This window comes from Zalophus californianus, chromosome 4, assembly GCF_009762305.2.
Source record: "Zalophus californianus isolate mZalCal1 chromosome 4, mZalCal1.pri.v2, whole genome shotgun sequence".
Lineage (NCBI taxonomy): Eukaryota > Metazoa > Chordata > Mammalia > Carnivora > Otariidae > Zalophus > Zalophus californianus.
The window spans coordinates 123,450,823-123,470,795 of NC_045598.1; positions in this window are offsets into that span (position 1 = coordinate 123,450,823).

Below are 19,973 nucleotides of genomic sequence, written 5' to 3' on the forward strand. Positions count from 1 at the left end.
TAGAATTCCTACTTTGGACCTATACCTTGGCGGCGAGTTTCTTGTTTATTAATTCCCCTATCAACCAATGTGCTGTGCACTAGTTTTCACATCCTTTATCCTTTCCCCACTGATGGGCAACTTTTTATGCAAAAGCACTCTGGATCATGGAATTTTTTGAGCTGTAAGTGACCTTGGTGAGTAAACAGCTAGTCCAGGGGATCCCAAACAAGTCTGTCTTGCACAATCTCCAGGGAAGCTTGTTGAAAATATAAACTCCTCCCCTGCCCCCACCCCCACACCAGCTCTCCTCATTCAGTGTAGTGGGAATTTCCATATTAGTTGCTCTTTGTGGACACTCTCCAGGTCTCGGGAGGGTAAAGAATTCCTAGTTGCTCATACATGCTTTGTAAAGGAGTCTTTTGGAGGAGAATGTGCCATTTTCCCTCATAGTCAATGAGGCTGCTCTTGGGTGTTGATCATTTACTTTGTCTTCATATGGATCCTTACAGCTTGTCATCCTATTTTCTCAGGCCAGTCTGATTCCTTTAGAAGCAAGGAGTTTCTGAGGATGGCACCCACCTGGAGATTTTGCCTAGGCTTGTAAGGCCCTGAGGCTTATTATCCCTGTTCCCCTCAGGAGGTTTGGTATTTGGATATGCTCTCCCAGAGCTGTCTGGATCTTGTAGCCCCATGGAAGCTGTAATCTTCTATTCTCTGGTGTTCTACATCTAATGATTGCCCAGGGTGGATTCCCATACCTCCCTATTTTACCCTTGGTGCACAAAAGTTTCCATACCCTCCCCATCTGAGGAGATCCATGTTGATTTCTTTCAAAGCCTAAACCACAAAAGCCAGTAACTTACACCTGGAGGTTGGGAGATCTGAAAGTGCAAATGAAAATGCCCACAGGGCCCAGCTGGGTGGTAACACAGACGTGGACCTGAAGGTGGAGTGGCCTGATGAACGGCAAAGCATACCACTCAGCCTAGAGGGGCAGTTGCTCCTGATGTGTTGTTAATCTTGTTTGGACAAAAATGCCCAGTGTTGCCCAATCTTGTGATTTTTCAAGAGAAGACAAAAATTTGGATTTTTTTTTTCAGATGTGAGATCTCCCTATTTTAAAGTACTGACAATTGACTTTTATTTTTTAAAAAACACAAAATGGGTTTTACATTTGAAAGCCAAATTTGGACTGTGGGTCACTGGTTTATAACCTCTAGCTAGAATTTAGGAATACGGGTCCAGCTTATTCTCCTGGTGTAGAAAAGGGAAAACATCCTTTTGATTTTGTTCCAAAGAATATCACGCAAGTAGAGAAAACAAATAACAAGACACCCATTACTTTCTCAATAAATCACCCTCTTATATCAGTTATCATGTTGCAGGAATTAAGTGATAAATTGAATAATGATAATACACAAAGCACATTGTCTGGCACATGTTGAGTGATTAAACAATATTTAGCTTTTAGCTTATATCCTTCAGATTACTTCTGTGCTTTCTATTCTATTTTGTTTGCCTGTTTTTACACTAGCACCAAACTCTTTATTCCTGTGGCTTTATAAGATATTGGATAGGACAAATCTTAAAAATGGCCCAGGATATTATGGAAGTAAATTATTTTAATTTATTTACATACATGCACACATTTAAACAGATGAAATCAGAATCATCCAGCATTTTCACTGGAAAGGATCTTAGGGTTCATCTAGCACCTCACAAATGAGGAAACAGAGGACTGGGAAGATTAAGTGGCTAGCTTAAATTTTCCCAGCTAGTGGGTGGTTATGTTAGGTTGGAAGTGATGTGTTTTGACTTCTTGTCCAGGTCTTTGTCTATACTGAGCTTCTACAACTTCTTGCATCCTTTGGATGTATTTGATATTTCCACCCTCTGAGCCATTCCTCCTGACTAAGGCCTTGGGTACAAGGGATTCTGCATGCACTTCCCCTGGGCAGAGCAACAGGCTAACATGTTAGTTCATGATAGACTCCTCCAGTTATGCTGGGGTGGGAGGTGAGGAGTGGGTGCCAGGCCTAGGTTAGCTGCACCAGGGCACTGGTACATATACTATTGTGAGGACTTGAAGACAAACCTCATTAATGTTTTGACTTTTCCTCCGATGTGCTTTGTCACAATAGTAAGAGCAGGTAGACAGGGAGGAAACAATATGTTAGAGGCCACTTGCTGGATGCTTAAACTAAGGCAGCGCCATGAACATAATCCGATATCAATAGTAAGCATAGACTGGATTTCTATTTAAATAGATCAAAGCTTATTTAAACTTGATTGAAAAAAGGATTTGCTCCCCCTTCCATCAAGTCAAGTAAAATTGTAAGTATTTGTGCATTGATGGCTTTCAGGATGAGTTTAATTTTACCTCTTTTCATTGGATAACCTTAGAAACTCATGGCTACAGCTAGGACTAAATGTACTAATGTAACCTATTAGATGTTTCTGAAGAGGAATTGGGTTACTGTGAATACCGTACCGTAGACTTTTTAGTCCACTCTCACTGGGTACTTTTGGGGGAATATATATATATATATATATATATATATATATTCCCACAGACATTTACATATCACAATAAAAATATGATCATCATCATAATATATCTGTTTACAAACTTAGGTGAGGAATAAGTATAAGTGTATTTTCCTATAACTAAAACTAGGTTTTAATGTTGTGTGTTAATCTTGTTAAACCTAATTTCTACCTATTCAAACTTCTTCTTTTCTTTGTGGTTCCATCATATTTTTTGGAAACTTAAATGATTCCAAGGAACTAGAAGGAGGGGAGACATCTGGTCCTCAGCTGTCATCTGTCCACATTTGTATCCACCGAGACACCTTTTAAACTACCTGGTCCTGGTGGGTGGTCCGTGAAAGTCACTGTTGAGTCATCTTCGGTTCCTTCCATATGGGCCTCTTCAGGTTCAGACTTTTGTTACTGTTCCTTCAGCACCAGTCTTGAGGGCACACAATTGTCAACTTCCAAGCCATTCAAGAGCTCAGGCAATAACAGTGAGACCAGGCCACCCAGACCCCATCAAATCATATGGGGTTCAAACACTTCCTTGCACAAACACAAGAAAAGAGGGGTGCAGTCATAGGTGTGATGTTAACTTCTCTCTGCCCTTTTTGACTCTGATAAGTCCTTCATTTCTATCATGAGAGGCCCTCCTGCAAGAACCAGGAAGAGCCACTTGTGAGAGGCTGGAATGTTACCCCTGTATGGAGGCTTATCAAGTTAACCTTAGACCACTGGGGCAAATAACACCTATGCCTTGGATTAGAGTAACTTTCATTTGCAAGAATACAATGGGATACATGTGATAAATTTATATTTTTGAGATGTTACTTAATGTCCTCACCTCTCCAGTTATTCAGCAGACTATTTCAAAAGGAAATTAGGAAGAATCAGGGGGAATAATAGAAGGAAATTGGTTCTTAGTTTTTGAGTGGCAAGAGCTATATTTGTCCTGTCCAATATGGTAGCCCCTACCTAGCCGATGGCCATGTAACTATTTAAATTTAAATTAATTAAAGTTAAATAAAATGAAAAAGCCAGTTCCTCATTTGCACATTTCAAGTGCTCAATAGTCACTTGAGGCTATGAAGGCTACTATATGTACCGCTCAGAATTACAGATCGTTTCTACCATGGTTGAAATTAGGTATCTCTGAGCTAGACATAATGAATAGAAATAAAGCTTTCAGCCTCTGGGACTTGAAAGGATTTCCCTGTTTGGGGAAATGGAAAGGGATGGAGAAAGCATTAGAAAGGAAAGACAATGGAGGGGGGGGAATCATCTGATAGAGGTGGAGTTCCCATCTTGAGATACACAGTATCCATGGGAGAATGCTCTCTACTGTTGGCAGCTGGGAGCTGTGTAAGGGGCTGAGTCAGTGCTCAAAAATCATCTGGTCTCCGTTTAAGATTTCACCATACATAGCCTGCCTTGAGGGGTTGTGCCAGGGGTTTTTCCCTGTGGTGTGAGCCATTGGAGAATTGTTGGTCCATGTCTGGCTTCAAGGCACTGACAAGATTTGAAGTGTGATGCTGTAGGTCACAGATGATACAGAGGATAATAGTGTAAATTAAGAGGATGTTTAGGGCTTTTTTTTTCCCTTTCCTTTTTCTTTTTTAAACGACTGAATAAAACCATGCTCAACTCTAGAAGATTCAGCAATATCACCATTAGGGATTCTTCCTCAGATGTTCCCAGAGGGTCTCGTTTAGTTGGTTAACCATTATTGTTTCTGAGGGGTTGTGGGAATAGAAAGCAAAGATGCCAACTGGTAAATAGATGTAATGCTGGGAGGATGTGGTTCTGAAGTTCTGTCCATCAATTTTCTTGAGTGGGAATGTTCCTGGATTTCAATGTGGGGATCAAAATTGATCTCAGGTTATCCCTGGAAGACTTCTACTTTCCCTAACTCACATTTATCTGTTACCCTCTCCCTGTGTTCTAGAAGGCCATAAGCTAATCCTCCCATTAAAATATACCGGGACACTCCGTCATGACCTAGCTTTAATGAATGTTAGAGTGTAATCTCCATGAAGCCGGAGGCTGTTGCTTGTCCCAGTTGTCCCACTGTCGTTTAGCCCACAATATAAAAACATGTAAATTGTAACAGCAGTAAACCTAAATTCGGAGGGGGAGGAGAAGTAAAAGTGTAAACTTTATAAATTCCGTTGACATTAAATTGTTGTCAGTTTTAGTAGGGTATTATAAGTTTAAGATATTTTATGTAGGGCTCATGGCAACCACAAGGGGAAATCCTGTAGTAATTACACAAAAGACATGATAAAGAAGTCAAAGCATACTGATACCAAAGACATCAAAACACAAAAAAGCCAGCAGGATAAGAAATGAGGAGCAACAACCTCACACCAGTCAGAATGGCCAAAATGAACAAGTCAGGAAATGACAGATGCTGGAGAGGATGCGGAGAAAGGGGAACCCTCCTACACCGTTGGTGGGAATGCAAGCTGGTGCCACCACTCTGGAAAACAGTATGGAGGTTCCCTAAAAGTTGAAAATAGAGCTACCATATGATCCAGCAATTGCCCTACTGGGTATTTACCCCAAAGATACAAGTGTAGGGATCCAAAGGGGTACGTGCACCCCAGTGTTTATAGCAGCAATGGGCCAAGATGTCCATCAACAGATGAATGGATAAAGAAGATGTGGTATATATATATACAATGGAATATTATGCAGCCATCAAAAAACCCAAAATCTTGCCATTTGCAATGACAGGAATAGAACTAGAGGGTATTGTGCTAAGCAAAATAAGTCAGTCAGAGAAAGACAAGTATCATATGATCTCACTGATATGAGGAATTCTTAATCTCAGGAAGCAAACTGAGGGTTGCTGGAGTGGTCAGGGGGTGGGAGGGATGTGGTGGCTGGGTGATAGACATTGGGGAGGGTATGTGCTATGGTGAGCGCTGTGAATTGTGTAAGACTGATGAATCACAGACCTGTACCTCTGAAACAAATAATACATTATATGTTAAAAAAAAAAAAGAAGATAGTAGGAAGGGAAAAATTCAAGGGGGGGAGTAATCGGAGGGGGAGATGAACCATGAGAGACTATGGACTCTGAGAAACAAACTGAGGGTTTTAGAGGGGAGGGGGGTGAGGGGATGGGCAGCCCAGTGATAGGTATTAAGGAGGGCACATATTGAATGGAGCCCTGGGTGTTATACACAAACAATGAATCATGGAACACTACATCAAAAACTAATGATGTAATGTATAGTGACTAACATAACATAATAAAATAAAATTAAAAAAAAGAAATGAGGAACAACAGATCTACAAAACAATAAGAAAGCAATTAAAAATGGCAATAGTAAGTCCCTATCTATCAATAACTACTTTAAATGTAAATGGATTAAATTCTCTAATTAAAAGACACAAAATGGCTGAATAGACAGAAAAAACACAAGAGCCAATGATATGCTGTCTACAAGATATTCACTTTAGCCTTATAGACACACATAGACTGAGAGGGAAGGGATAAAAAACAAAAAAAAAACACGACATTTCAAGCAAATGATAACCAAAACAAAAAGTGGAGGTAGCTACTTATATCAGACAAAATAGAATTTAAACTAAAAACGAGAAAAAGAGACAAAAGAAGTTATTACATAACAATAAAGGGGTCAATACATTAAGGAGATATAATAATTATAAATATTTGTGCACTCAACTTTGGAGCACCTAATTATATAAAGAAAAACAAAGAGCTAAAAGAAATAAACAGTAATACAATAATAGTTGAGGACTTTAATAACCCCTCCCAACTATGGATAGATCATCCAAACAGTGAATCAATGAGGAAACAGCAGGTTTGAACAACACTACAGACCAAATGGACCTAACAGACATATATAGAACATTCTATCCAACAATAGCAGAATACATATTCTTCTCAAGTGCATATGGAACATTTTCTAGGATAGACCATATGTTAGGCCATGAAACAAGTCTAACAAATTCAAGGAGATTGAAATTATACCAAGTATCTTTTCTGAGCACAATGACATGAAACTAGAAATCAATAACAAGAGGAAAACTAAAAAATTCATAGACACATGGCAATTAAACACTCTCATGAACCATCAGTGGGTCAAAGAAGAATTGAAACAGAAATAAAGTTTCTTGAGACAAACAAAAATGGAAACACAAATACCAGAACTTGTGGAATGCAACAAAAGCAGTTCCAAAAGGGAAAGAAGCTCATAGCAATAAACACCTACATTAAGAAGCAAGAAAGACCCCCAAATAAACAACCTAACTCTATGCTGTAGGAACTAGAAGAAGAACAAACTGAATCCAAAGTTAGGAGAAGAAAATAGTAGGGATTAGAGCAGAAATAAATGAAAAAGAGAAATTAAAAACAAGAGACAAGATAAATTAAACTAAGAGTTGATTCTTTAAAAAGATACACAAATGAAAAACCCTTAGACTAACCAAGGAAAGTTATGGTCATCAAAACAGTATGGTACCAGCATAAAAACAGACAAATAGACCAATGGAACAGAAATGAGAGCCCAGAAATAAACCCAAGCATGTATGGTCACCTAATAATTGACAAGGGAGCCAAGAATACTCAATGGAGAAAATAGTCATTTTCATAAATGGTGCTTGGATAATTGGATATTCACATGTAAAAGAATGAAACTGGACCCATATCTTATACCACTCATAAAAATTAACTCAAAACAGAAACCATGAAACTCCTAGAAGAAAGCAGAGGAATAAAAATCCTTGATATGGATTCTGGTAATGATATTTTGGATATGACACCTGAGGCACAAGCAGCAAAATAGAAAATAAGCAAGTGGGACTACACCAAACTAAAAAGCTTCTGCACAGAAAAAAAATAAAGGGAAAGGACAACCTATGGAATGGAAAAAAAAATATTTGCAAACCACATCGCTGGTCCTTAGCAAATATTGGTTAATTTCCAAAATATACAAAGAACTCATATAACTTAATAGCAAAAAATTTCCAAAGAAAGCAATTTAAAAATGGGCAAAAGACCTGAAGAAATATTTCTCCAAAGAAGATATATGAAAGGCCAACTGGTACATGAAGAGATGCTCAGCATCACTAGTCATCAGGGAAATGCAAATTAAAACCTCAATGAGATATCACTGCACACCCGTGAGAATGACCATGGTCAAGAAGAGAAGAGGTAGTAAATGTTGGCATGCATGTAGAGAAAAGGGAAGAAGCTCTTGGACATTGCTGATGGGACCGAGATACAGAAAGAGTCTTCACAGCATTATTTGAGTTCCCCTCATCTGGCAATGCCTGAAATCATTGGATTTTTAGTTGTACTAGTCCCCAAATTCCTTTTTCTGCTTTAGTCAATTTGAGTTGGGATTTCTATCATTTGCAGTGGAGAGGGTTCTGACCAACACAATATGCTAGTAATTGTTACCTCTTTTTTTTTTTTTCAGAGTCCTCAAGAGAAATTTGGGGGTGGGGTGGGAATCTCAGACCTACGAACGGCTTTTTCTCTTCTGAGTAACTGCTTTGTTTTATGAACACTGTGCCATATAAGCAATTCTGCTTTGGGCAGAAAGTTCAGAACCAAATTTTGGATTCACTTCCAGCTAGTGGATAGAGTTTTATCACACTTTTTCTTTCTTTCTTTTTTTTTAATGTACCAACACTACTCGTGGCTCTTATTTTGCCTACTTTTATTATTCTTTTGCCCTGATTCCATCACTTATTTTTACTTTATCTTGTTTTATTTTATCTCTATAAGCCTGTCTAATTTATTTTCTAGCAAAAGCAGTATATAAATAAATAAATAGGCCAAATGAGGAGAAAATTCTGTAAGGTTCTGTTTACATTTCTATTGTCGTCTAAGGACATCTGCTTCTTTTGAGAAGATATCTCCTTAGTGTATAACAAACAACACTGCCTGCCTCTAAGAGATAATGTGCATAATCTTGCATTTCTTAGTGGGCTTGTAGCTTTACTTACTCTTTTTGCAAAAAAAAAAAAATTATTGTTTTGAGGGGAGAATGCAGGATCTTATTTAGGTGGTTATATAATTTCCCCCTCACAACAAAAACTTAAACAGGACATGAATGCATGGATTCGCTAGAAGTGGGCCACCATGTAGGGCATGTCAGCCTAAATTATTGGTTTGGGCATTTTTTCTGTAACATCTTAAAGTCTTTTTATTTAATTTTTAATTTATTTTATTACTATTATTAATTTTTTTTTCTTTTAGAGAGAATGTGAGTGGCAGGGAGGCGCAGAGGGAGAGGGAGAGAGAGAATCCCAAGTAGGCTCCATGTCTAGAGCCCCACAGGGATCATGACCCGAGCTGAAATCAAGAGTCAGATGCTTAACCAGCTGGTCCATCCAGGTGCCTCTAAAGTCTTTTTTTATGTCGTTTCATAAATGTGAGATTCTGTGGTCAAGGGATGTTTTCTCCACACTTAACTCTTTTTTCATAAGTTTCTCTAACACTACTTTAGTCCAGGGTCTCCCGGGTGGCTCAGTCGGTTAAGCGTCTGCCTTCATTTGGCTCAGGTCATGATCCCAGTGTCCTGTGAGCCCTATGTCAGGCTCCCTGCTCAGTGGAAAGTCTGCTTCTCCCTCTCCCTCTGCCCCCTCCACACTGCCCTTCCCCCTCCAGTTATTCTTTCTCCCAGATAATAAATAAAAAGAAATCTCAAACAAAACAAGACACTAGTCCAGTCTCTTATCTTCCTATTCCTCAGTTTCTGTAAAGGTCCACTGAGATTGCAGCTGTCACTCCCTGCACCTTCTGCTCTACACACTGTCACCAGAGCAATATTCCTTAAGCACTTGGACAGACAGGCTATGGCCGGGTCAAGTCCCCACTGCAGTTCTCTGCGATGATCTCAGAATCATCTTAATGGGGTCACTTCCACTATTCCCACCTCAGTCACACTGGTCTCCTTACCGTATTCATAACAGAATTTTGCTCATACTTTCCTTCCACCTCAAATACCACCTCTAAAAGCTCTTCTCTCTTTCTCTATTCTTCTACATCCTACAGTTTTCAAGTTTAAACTCAGTGCAATTCTTCTGCGGTGTTACGCTCTGCTCAATTCTTTCTTGTCTACAAACCTTCTTGGAGTGTAGGTTCTGATCCTAGCATCACATCATGTGCAATTGCATGTTTATTTCACTAAATAATAATTACATATATGGTTTTCTTTTGTGCAAAATATTTTGTTGCTTAAGAATAAATAAAAGCTTATTTTATTGAGGGGAAGTATTAGGCCTTCATTTTTTATTCCCCAAATATTTAACATAGTGCTACATGCACAGCACATGCTGAATGAAAGTGAACTAAATAGACCATGGATTAGGAAACCTGAAATTCACTTACAAGTTTGTTTTTGCTTAGCTATCTGACCTTGATCTAGTCAAGATTTTTCCTTTTGAGTCCTCTAATTTAAACTAGAGGAATTAAAATATGAATGCCAAGGACTTTCTGGGAAGAAGAATCACGCAGGGGCAGTCAAAAGAATGTGAATGAATAAGGGCACACTTTTCTTCTTTGTCTTGGTAATGATTGAAAGGAATTTTGTGTTAGAGCAGACCAGTAATCCCTAATGCCTGTATTCTACTCCTGGGCACACACCTACATTAAAACTTTCAGGCTCCCTTACAGTTAAATGTAGCCCCCAAACTGAGTTCTGGCCAATGGAATGTAAGTGGATCATGTGTTTCACTGCTAGGCTTAGTTGTTAAAAACTCTCTTAAGTTCTTTGCTCTTCTCCCCTGTGTGCTGGTAGAATGGAGAGAACTTTGGATTGGTGTGGGCAAAGACAGGTAGAGAATGTTCTTTTCTTCTTCTTGGGCATACAGCTGGACTATATTTCCTAGAATTCAGTGCAGTTAGTTATGATTATGAGATTGAGTTCTAGCCAATAAAATGCACCAGAAGTCACATGCCCAAATTCCAGGTCTCGCCTGTCAAATCCTCCCACTCTCTTTACTCATTGAATAGATTATAACTCCAAGGACAGAGAGAAGTGTGGAGCCACAGGATGGAAGTAGCCTAGATCCCGTGGAACATTATGAATCAGAGCACCCTCACCTCTCCCCACTGTGAGATAAACCAGGAACTGAGATTTCAGGGTTTATTTATTTATTACAACAGCTAGCATTATTTACCCCATGTAATACATGTTTCATGGGCTAGCTCGAAGGATAAGTACCTTGGATAATTTTCAGCTCCAATAAGCAGAGACAAGTTTTTCTGTCTGTCTGGTTACTTCCTTGAACTTTTGTCCAATAATCAGCAGGTTTGGGTCACCCAAAGTTTCGAATACCATAGGCTAGAAGCTCCCTGAATATTCAGACAATGCCTGTCTCACTCCTACTATATCCTTAGCACGTGGCACAGTGCATGGCACATAGTAGGTCCTCAGTAAATACTTTTAGAATAAAGCAGTCACCTCCAGTGACCACAATGTAGGTGTGAATTTTCCTGGTCCACTTTGCATCTGTCAGATCAAATATACTTAGGGACTAAGAACTGATTTAAAGGTTTCATTATGACAAACTGGGAATTCCACCTTTGTTGGCTTAAAGGGTGAAATATTATTGTAAATGGAAAGTTATTTTTTAAAATATTAAATAATTTTGCAAATAATAGCACTCAGAACCGAAGTAAGAATTTGTACAACTACTTGGTTTCCTTGAAATAAAGGAAACAAAGGGAAAAAAAACCATATTTGCAAAGGCAAAATATGGTCACGCAGAAACTATAGCCATTACTTGGTTAGCTGTTGTAAAGCCCCTGCTCTGGGATGGACAGTAACAAGCACATAGGCGGTCAATAGGGAAAGGGAGGCTTTGGGCCACTTTCACACTAATTTCATTTTATAAAATCTTTACCTGCCTCTTTGTCACTATATAGGTTATATGTTTTCAAGTAACTGCATGAACCTTATTTTGGCCGTCAAACATTGAGCTTGCTGTGCACTTAGCTGAGAAGCTTTATAACTGCTTCTTGGTTTACTAAGTTATGTTCCTAGTGGTTTCCTTGGAAATCATAGCAGAAATGGCTCAATGTGTCTGAGTTAGAGCCACCAGCTAAGCTCTGAAATTCCCTTGGTATTTCCCTTGATACCCAGAGCCAGTTGTCAGGATGGAAAGCATTGCAGAATGCCACAACCTCTGGCCAGGTCCCCAAAGCTACAGTGACTCAGATGATTGAGGAAATCTGGTATTTTGGCTAACAGTTGTGGTAATTAATTATAAGAACTTTTACAGAAACCAAGTTACTTAGATTGGATATCTTCTTTGGTCTCCAGTTAACTGGATCAAATATTAACACTTCAATTTAAATTGGACTCATATTTTTTGTAGTGGTTGATGCATGACTTGTACAAATATGAATTTGTCCAGGTTTTTAAAAATTCTGCAATCTTTTACTTAAGGAAAAAGAAAACCCAAATATTGTGTATCTTAAGAGTGTTCAATGGGAAATATGTTCTCATGTATTTCATGATAAACTGGGAATACATGTAAGTCTTTTTATTAAACTTTGTAACCATGTGTAGACCTGCTAATAACTTGCTGGGAGAATTGGCCAACCTACCTAATCTCTTCTTGCCTTTGTTTACTAATTTACTACGCAAAGTTTCAATGAAGTGGGGGTAATGAAGACTGAGACTTACTCTGACAGAAATGGCTGTAAGATTCCTGACAGAGTGTATGTTACTAAAGTATGTAAATTTAACTAACATTTATTGAACAGCTACCACAAATGGCTACATATTGGATTGTTCTGGAAAAATGAATATTCTGCTTTATTCATTGTTGACATATAGTCCACATATGGCTTAGCAATTTTCAAACAATTTGATACAATATGATAGATTCTAAAGTTATTCTAACATAACTTAATATTTGATGATTTAGAAGTCACTAATTGTGTAATGTGCATAGTATATTTTGAAAATCAATTTAAAGAGTATAGTACCATAAACATTAAAAATGGGTGAGATTCGATAGACATCCTTCCCAATTCTTTAAAAAATTTTAACTTAATTAAAAAAATTATTATTTGACACTTTTATCTTGACCATAAAAATAGAGCTCAGGAAAATCATTCTGGTTACTTTACTGTTCCATTGGCTTAGCCTATGACTAACAAAGAAAATAATTAATTGTAAAAATTAAGGTGATTATATATAGGTAAATCTGATTGGTGAGAAAAAAACTCTAAAGATTTACCAGTGTACTTAGAGGGAAAATAAAACAACTGATCTAATGGTTAAAATGTGTGTGTGTGTGTGTGTGTGTGTGTGTGTGAATTAGAACTGGAAAGTACCTAGTCTACATTCACAGAGGAGTAAACATGTGTGTTAATTAAAGCTGGGAAATCACCTGTGGCAGAATATGATCATATTACCATCTTTAAAAACAGGAAACAAGATATTTTGAGTAGATTTAAGGTTTATTATAGAATATGGAAATTCATACCAGGAACACAGTAAAGTTCATTAATATTTCCAATGTCATTTGATTATCTTACCCTTCATGTGATGCCAGTTTTTTTTTATTTTATTTCCATGTTAGCAATTATTTTTTATAGTCAAGTCACAGTACTCAGGATATTACAGCTTTTGATATTTGAATTTAATATCCTTATAGGACAACTGCTGAATCCATTAGTTAGCCATCTGGTTTTGGATAGCTTGCCTGCTATTTCTTAAGGCTTTCAAATTCTTGAAATGTTTTGTACTTATGATCATTTGCATTTTAAATGTGTGTATGCATGTTCATGTATATACTGACATCTTGCTGTATTTCACTCTTTTAGAGCTGAATGAAATGAAAAAATGACTTCCAAGAAGATTCAGTAATTAAAATGCCAAAGTGATCTCATTACAAAGTTTTATCCCCCAGCGTATCAGCTTCTTACAGCTGCTGTAACAAAGTGCCACAGACTTGGTGGCTTATAATTCTGGAACTCAGAAGTTTGCCATCAGTTTCATTGGACTGAAATCATGGTGTTGGCTGGTCCAGGCTCCCTCTGGAGACTCCTTTTCCTTGCTTTTCTAGTTGAATTCTTTGTATTACGTGTTGTGTGGACCTTTCTTCTAACTCCAGAGCCAGCACCTTAGCATCTTGCTTTGGTTTTCATATTGTCCTGTGTCTCTCTGTAGTTAAATATGCTTCTGCTTCCACCTTACAAAACCCTCATGGTTACGTTTAAGACCCACCCAGATAATCTAGGATACTCCCTCCATCTCAAGATAACTTAGTCATATTTGCAAAGTCCCTTTTGTTATATAACATCTACAGGTTTCAGGGATTAGGTCTTGGATATATTTGGAGGCCATTATTCAGCCATATAAGAAAGGGTTAGGGTTAACTCAGCAGGCCTGAGTTGCTCAAACCTGGTGCATCCCCAAGGTCTTCAGAGCAGGTTGTTGGTCCGGCCCCCAGGAGCTGACCTCTGAGTCCGTGGAGTAACCTATTTGGTAAATTTCCTCAACAAATGAATGAAAAAGTGTTATTATTTTCATTTCATGAGTGCTGAGATTCTGGATGGCAAAGTCTGATTTCACACCAAAGTGGGACTAATTTGAATTCTGTGTCCTTCCCAGTATGAAAAACTCCTCAAAAAGCATAGACATTCAATCAGTGATGACTTATGCTGAGTACTTCACAGAATTTTCCACAGATTACAGTGATCACTGTTTCCAAGGGAACATTGCACTTTATCAGTACCATCCTTTTGGCATCTAGTCATAGATTTGCCCCATGGTTCCTCTTACACTGCTGCCTGAAGATTTATGTCTGTAGATTTTTCTCTTTAGCAAAATAGTACTTTAGTAAAGGGTAGAAAACATGTCTTACACATAGCTGTAAGTTACACAGTACGTAGTCCAATGCCATCTGCATAGTGCTCTAAGTATTTATTTTTTTCTACCATGGCCGTGATGGAACTGTCTTATCTTGTAAGTTATCTTGTTATCTTGTAAGTTATATGTAGATAGCACCCTTTTTGTTTTTTCTGAAAGAGAACACCAGCTGGGGGGAGGGGCAGAGGGAAGGGGGTAGAGAGAGAGAGAGAGAATCTTAAGCAGCTTTCACCCATAGCGCAGAGCCCAATGTTGGGGGGAGGGGCTCGATTTCAGGACCCTGAGATCATGACCTGAGTTGAAATCAAGAGTCAGACGCTTAACCAACTGAACCACTCAGGTGCCCCATCGCACACTTTAAAAATTTGTATCTTGCATGTAATTTTTCCGTAATTTCCTGGATAGTACTAGCATGTGGTAAATATTTATCTAATAAAAGGACAGCACGGGGGCACCTGGGTCCTGGGATAGAGCTCAACATCGGGCTCTCCACTCAGCAGGGAGCCTGCTTCTCCCTCTCCCTCTGCCTGCCGCTCTCCCTGCTTGTGCTCTCTCTCTCTCTCTGTCAAATAAATAAATGAACTCTTTAAAAAAAGAGAAAATAAAAAGGCAGCACGTATACACAAATATGAAATCCCTGATGTTGGAATTTCCGTATCTCTCTCGGTGATGCAGTGTTTGGTAAAAGGAGGGAAGTAAACAATAGCAGTGTTAGTTACTGTTAAGGGAAAAGGTCATCTGATTGGCCCTTGAATTTCTTTTGTTAAATATTGACAGTCTCAGGGGTACAAGTGTAGGACTTCTAAAGAAAATTCCCGAGGGCTTCCACTGTGTTGGAGACACTATAGTAAAAGCATTTGCTAACAGGATCCAATGACATTGAATGGGAATTCACAGACTAAAGTGAGAGACTTTCAGTTTTAGCTACTCTTAGTCCTCCTTGATTTTCAGATAACAGCATTTATTTTTTGTCTTCTGTTGAAAGTGCAATAGTTAATTCTGTCCATAGTTAATAAATTAGAAGAACTTCCCTTCCTTCCTTTTATTAATTAGATCAGGGAAAGAGGACAAAAACAATGATAATTTTTAAATGTAACACGGCTTCTTTTTTATTATAAAGGAAAGCTGTTTACTTGAAAACATGGACAAAATGATTCCCCCCCCAACATCAACTATTGATCATTTCCACCATGACAAATAGATAACTAAAACATTATGCCTTTGAAAATATGTTTTTATGTATTTGACATGAAGGAAAATATTGATCTTGTTTAAACTTTCAGAGGAGTGTTTCACTTGAGAACATTAGTGAAATCCTGTGGTAGAAAGGCAGAAGCAGAAAAACTGTGATATCTTTTCTTCTTCCTACCCATCATACTCTTAACAATTTTATTTTTTTTTTCACACAGCACTACACATTCTCACTTTCTCTCATATGGTCCCTCCAGACTTCTTAACACTTATAGAACACTTGCAAGACTAAAAATTTTTCTATCTAAACCATGCTTTAAAAAAAACAAAACAAAACCCAGATTCTCACAGGTAAGAATAAAAGCATTCTCATTAATTTTAGTGAGTATTTAATATAACATAGTTTCAGGGAATATTTTTTCTTTTTAAACAAAGACTCCTAATAATTGCTAAATGACAATATTTTCTGCTTAGTATTTTCTATGCTTTACCTGGTTTCTTAAAACTGTTTTAGAGAGTGACAGAAGTGAAACATGGTCTTTTTTACCTCTTCATTTTCTTAAAATAGGATGACCAACAGATCAACTACAAAGGAAATAAAAAAAGAAAATCTGTGAATAGTCATGCTAAAAAGAAACATACCAAAGCCAAATAAAACACCAAAAAATTTTTTCTTTAACAAATTTTGCACTTGGAAAAAAAAAAAGAGAGAGAAAGAGAATAAAGGAGTCTAAGCCAGTAAGAAATTACTCATGGAAAAAAAAAAGAGAGAGAGCGAAAAAGAATAAAGGAGTCTAAGCCAGTAAGAAATTACTCATTCTGTTAAAATAGCACCACTGGTCTTACTCCCTGGTTTTCTCTTTGTTCCTGAGACTTTGTTTTTAAAGGCAGTGGAAGTAGCTTCTAGCTTCAAGAAATATGAAGTTCAGTCTTAGCTGGGGTCATAAACTTATTCCAGAGCCACTATATGTGGTGGTGGTTATAAGTGATGGTAAGACAATCTTGGACAATTTTTTTTTTTTTTTTTTTACTTTTGGTGTTCACCTAGGTACCTTTCCCCATTATGCTAGCATCTTCCTTAAAAATATTCTCACAAAGAAAATTTGCAAGACACAGAGAAATAGAGAGGGCATAATGAATCCGTCGTATAGCTATCACCCACATTTAACAATTTTATTAACATTTATTCATATTTTGCCATATTTTTTCCATATTTTGGATTTATACAATTTTATTACTCCTAGGTTTTAAAGTGTTTTTTCACTGGGGTGTAAATGACATACAATAAAATTCTTCATGGTTAGGTGAATAATTCTAGGAGATTTGACAAATGGATATGGTCATACGGCAACCACCAGAATCATGATACAGAACATTCCATCACCCTAAAATTTTCTAATGGCTATTTGTGGTAAATTCTTTTCCTCTACTAAAGCCCTGGTAAAGCTGAGTTTTTTTTCTTTCTGTATAGTTTTGTGTTTTCTGAAATTTCATATAAATGGAATCATAAGGTAGGTACTATTTTGTGTTTGGCTTTTCACTTAGCATATGCTTTTGAGAGTCATTCGTGTTCTTGAATTTAACAGTATTCTTTACTTTTTATTCTTGAGTAGTGTTCCATTGTATGATATACTGATGTTTTCCATTCTGTAACTGATGGACATTTTGGTTATTTCCATTTTTTTGGTTATTCTGCATAAAGCTATAATGAACATTTAGGTAGACATTTTATTTTTCCATTTCTCTTTGCTAACTACCTGTAAGTGGGATTTGGGGCTAAGTGGTAAGTGTATATTTAAGTTTATTGAAAACTGTGTACCATTTTGCATTCCCATCAGCCATGAATGAGAGTTCCAGTTGCTCCACATCCTCACCAGTACTTGATTATATCAGTCTTTTAAATTGTAGATATTCTGGTGAGTGTGTTAGTGGTATCCTAATATGTGCTTTAATGACTAATTATAATCAACATCTTTTTATATGCTTGTCATTTGTATACCAATTTTTGTGAAGTATTTGTCTAAGTCTTTGCTCATTTAAAAAATTAAGTTGTCTGTCCTCTTATTATTGAATTTTAAGGGTTCTTTATATAATTCCAGAGACATATGCTTTATAGGATGTGAATTTGGAAATATTTTCTCCCAGGCTGTGGCCTATGCTTTCACTTTCCGAACTGTGAATTTTGAAGAGCAGAAGTTTTTAATTATGATGAATTGTAAATTTGTTTTGTAGTTGACACTTTCTGATAGTAAAGAAATTTTGGCTAAGCCAAGGTCAGCGAGGTTTTTCTCCTTTAAGAAGTTTTAGTTTTCCATTTCAAGTTAAGTTATATATATGATATTAGGTGAAGACCCAAGATTTTTCAAAAATTTGCAAATTGTTCCAGCACATTTTGTTGAAAAAAAAAAAAAAAGGTCATTTCTCCATACAATTAGTTTGGTAACTTTGTTAAAATAAATTCACTACCAATATCTGGGACTATTATGGACTCTCTATTCTGTTTCATTGATTTTTGATGATTGTCCTTTATGCCGATATTACAACTGTTGTGATTATTGTAGTTCTATAGCAATCTTGAAGTAATGTGCAAGCCCTTGATGTTGCTTTTCCTCCTCAAAATCACTTGGCTATTCTTAAAACAAAAACAAACAAACAAACAAAATCACTTGGCAATTCTTGATCCTTTGCATTTCCATATACATTTTTAGAATCAGCTAGCCAATTTCTACAAAAAAGTCTGCTGGGATTTTGACTGGTACTGGGTTGATCAATTTGGATAGATTTGACATTTTAATAATATTGTCTTGTTATTCATAAACGGGGTCTTTCTCTTCATTTTTTTAGGGCTTTCTTAATCTTCTCAGCAATGTTTTGTAATGTTCAGTGGACAAGTATAGAGCATACTTCACTAAATTTATACTTAAATGTATCTAAGGTGTTTATCTATGTACTGCCAAGTATCCTTGGCTTTCTATATGTCTATCTCCTCTGTGACTATGCTTTATAAGTCTTTGGTTTCTAAAAAAGTAGTCATTGTCATGCTGTTAATTTACCATTTATTTTTTTATCTGATTGCTATAAATAGCTACAGAATTAAAGACAATTTAAAAAATATCCATTTAAGAAGGGAATTACTGATATTGATTCTGTTGACCTAGTATTCATTATGTGTTGAATTCCTGAATCACAGAAAACTTCCTTTTCATATTATGTAGCTCAAGTCAGTTCCTATGTATTAGATTATATCAACTTGATTAAATTTTCTTTTATATATCTCAACTGGCAGTCTTTTCTGTGGGCAAAATAAAGACCTTTGAATTATCTTCTTACTTGATTAGGACATGCTGTATTTTTTTAACCTCTTTTTCTTTCTTTTCTAAATCAAGACTTAGTCATCTTAATTAGAACTGGTAGACCCTACAGCCAAATTTTAAATCAAGCCAATGGTCTCATTTTTTTGAAATGGTGGTGGGCACTTGTATGGGGAAATCTTCCTTTATTACCATTCACCATGGTGGAAGGAAGCAGAGCAATTATTGTTGCAGAGCAATTTAATACTGCTTTATTAACATGGTCTTTCATCTTGGTAAGGAGTTCTGGGATTCATGAGGATGTCCATTTTCTGTGAAATACTATCCCATTTAAATAGATTAATTCACAATCTATAGTTATAAAAGCATAAGAGAATAAAGATGAACTAAAATTTGAGGAGAGAATAAAATGTAAGACTCAATTAACTTGCATCCTTTTAAAAAATTATTATACTATTACCTTTAATAATTAGATACACTTTTCCTATTTTTACCTGAACTATTGTTCTTTTTTATGTCAGATACTTGACATGTTAGACTAGAGAGGAGGAATTAAAACTTGACTAATGGTCCCAAATAATTTAGAGTTTAAATCATTCAGATAAAATAAATGGTATAAATGGGTACTTGTTTTTAAGAAGTGGATGGGTCTTTTAGCAGACATTATTTGGTGTTTAAATTACAGTTTATTTTCTCTGTCCAGTAAGTTTCCTGGAGAAATGGTGTTGTAGGCATTTTAGAGAACTTATGTGAAAGGAAATTTTTTTTATGTAATGCTTTCTGTGTAAAAGCACCATAGAAACAAACTTTTCTCATCATACGTCTTTCTTTTAATAGAAAGTATTATTTTTCCCAAAGGGAAGTGAAGAAATTAAATCACAGAGAAATGAAAGGATTGTCTTGTAAAACCAGATAGTCTTTAATTCAGTTGAGTAATTATTTTATTCTTCGTACCTGAGAAGTCCTTTATTCCTCCAGGTCAGAGAATTTGTGTTATGTTGTTTTCTGTATGTATTTTGCGTGTTTTGTATGTCTGTATTTCCATATGCGTGGAATAAATTTGCTCCATGGCATAGAAGGCATAAAA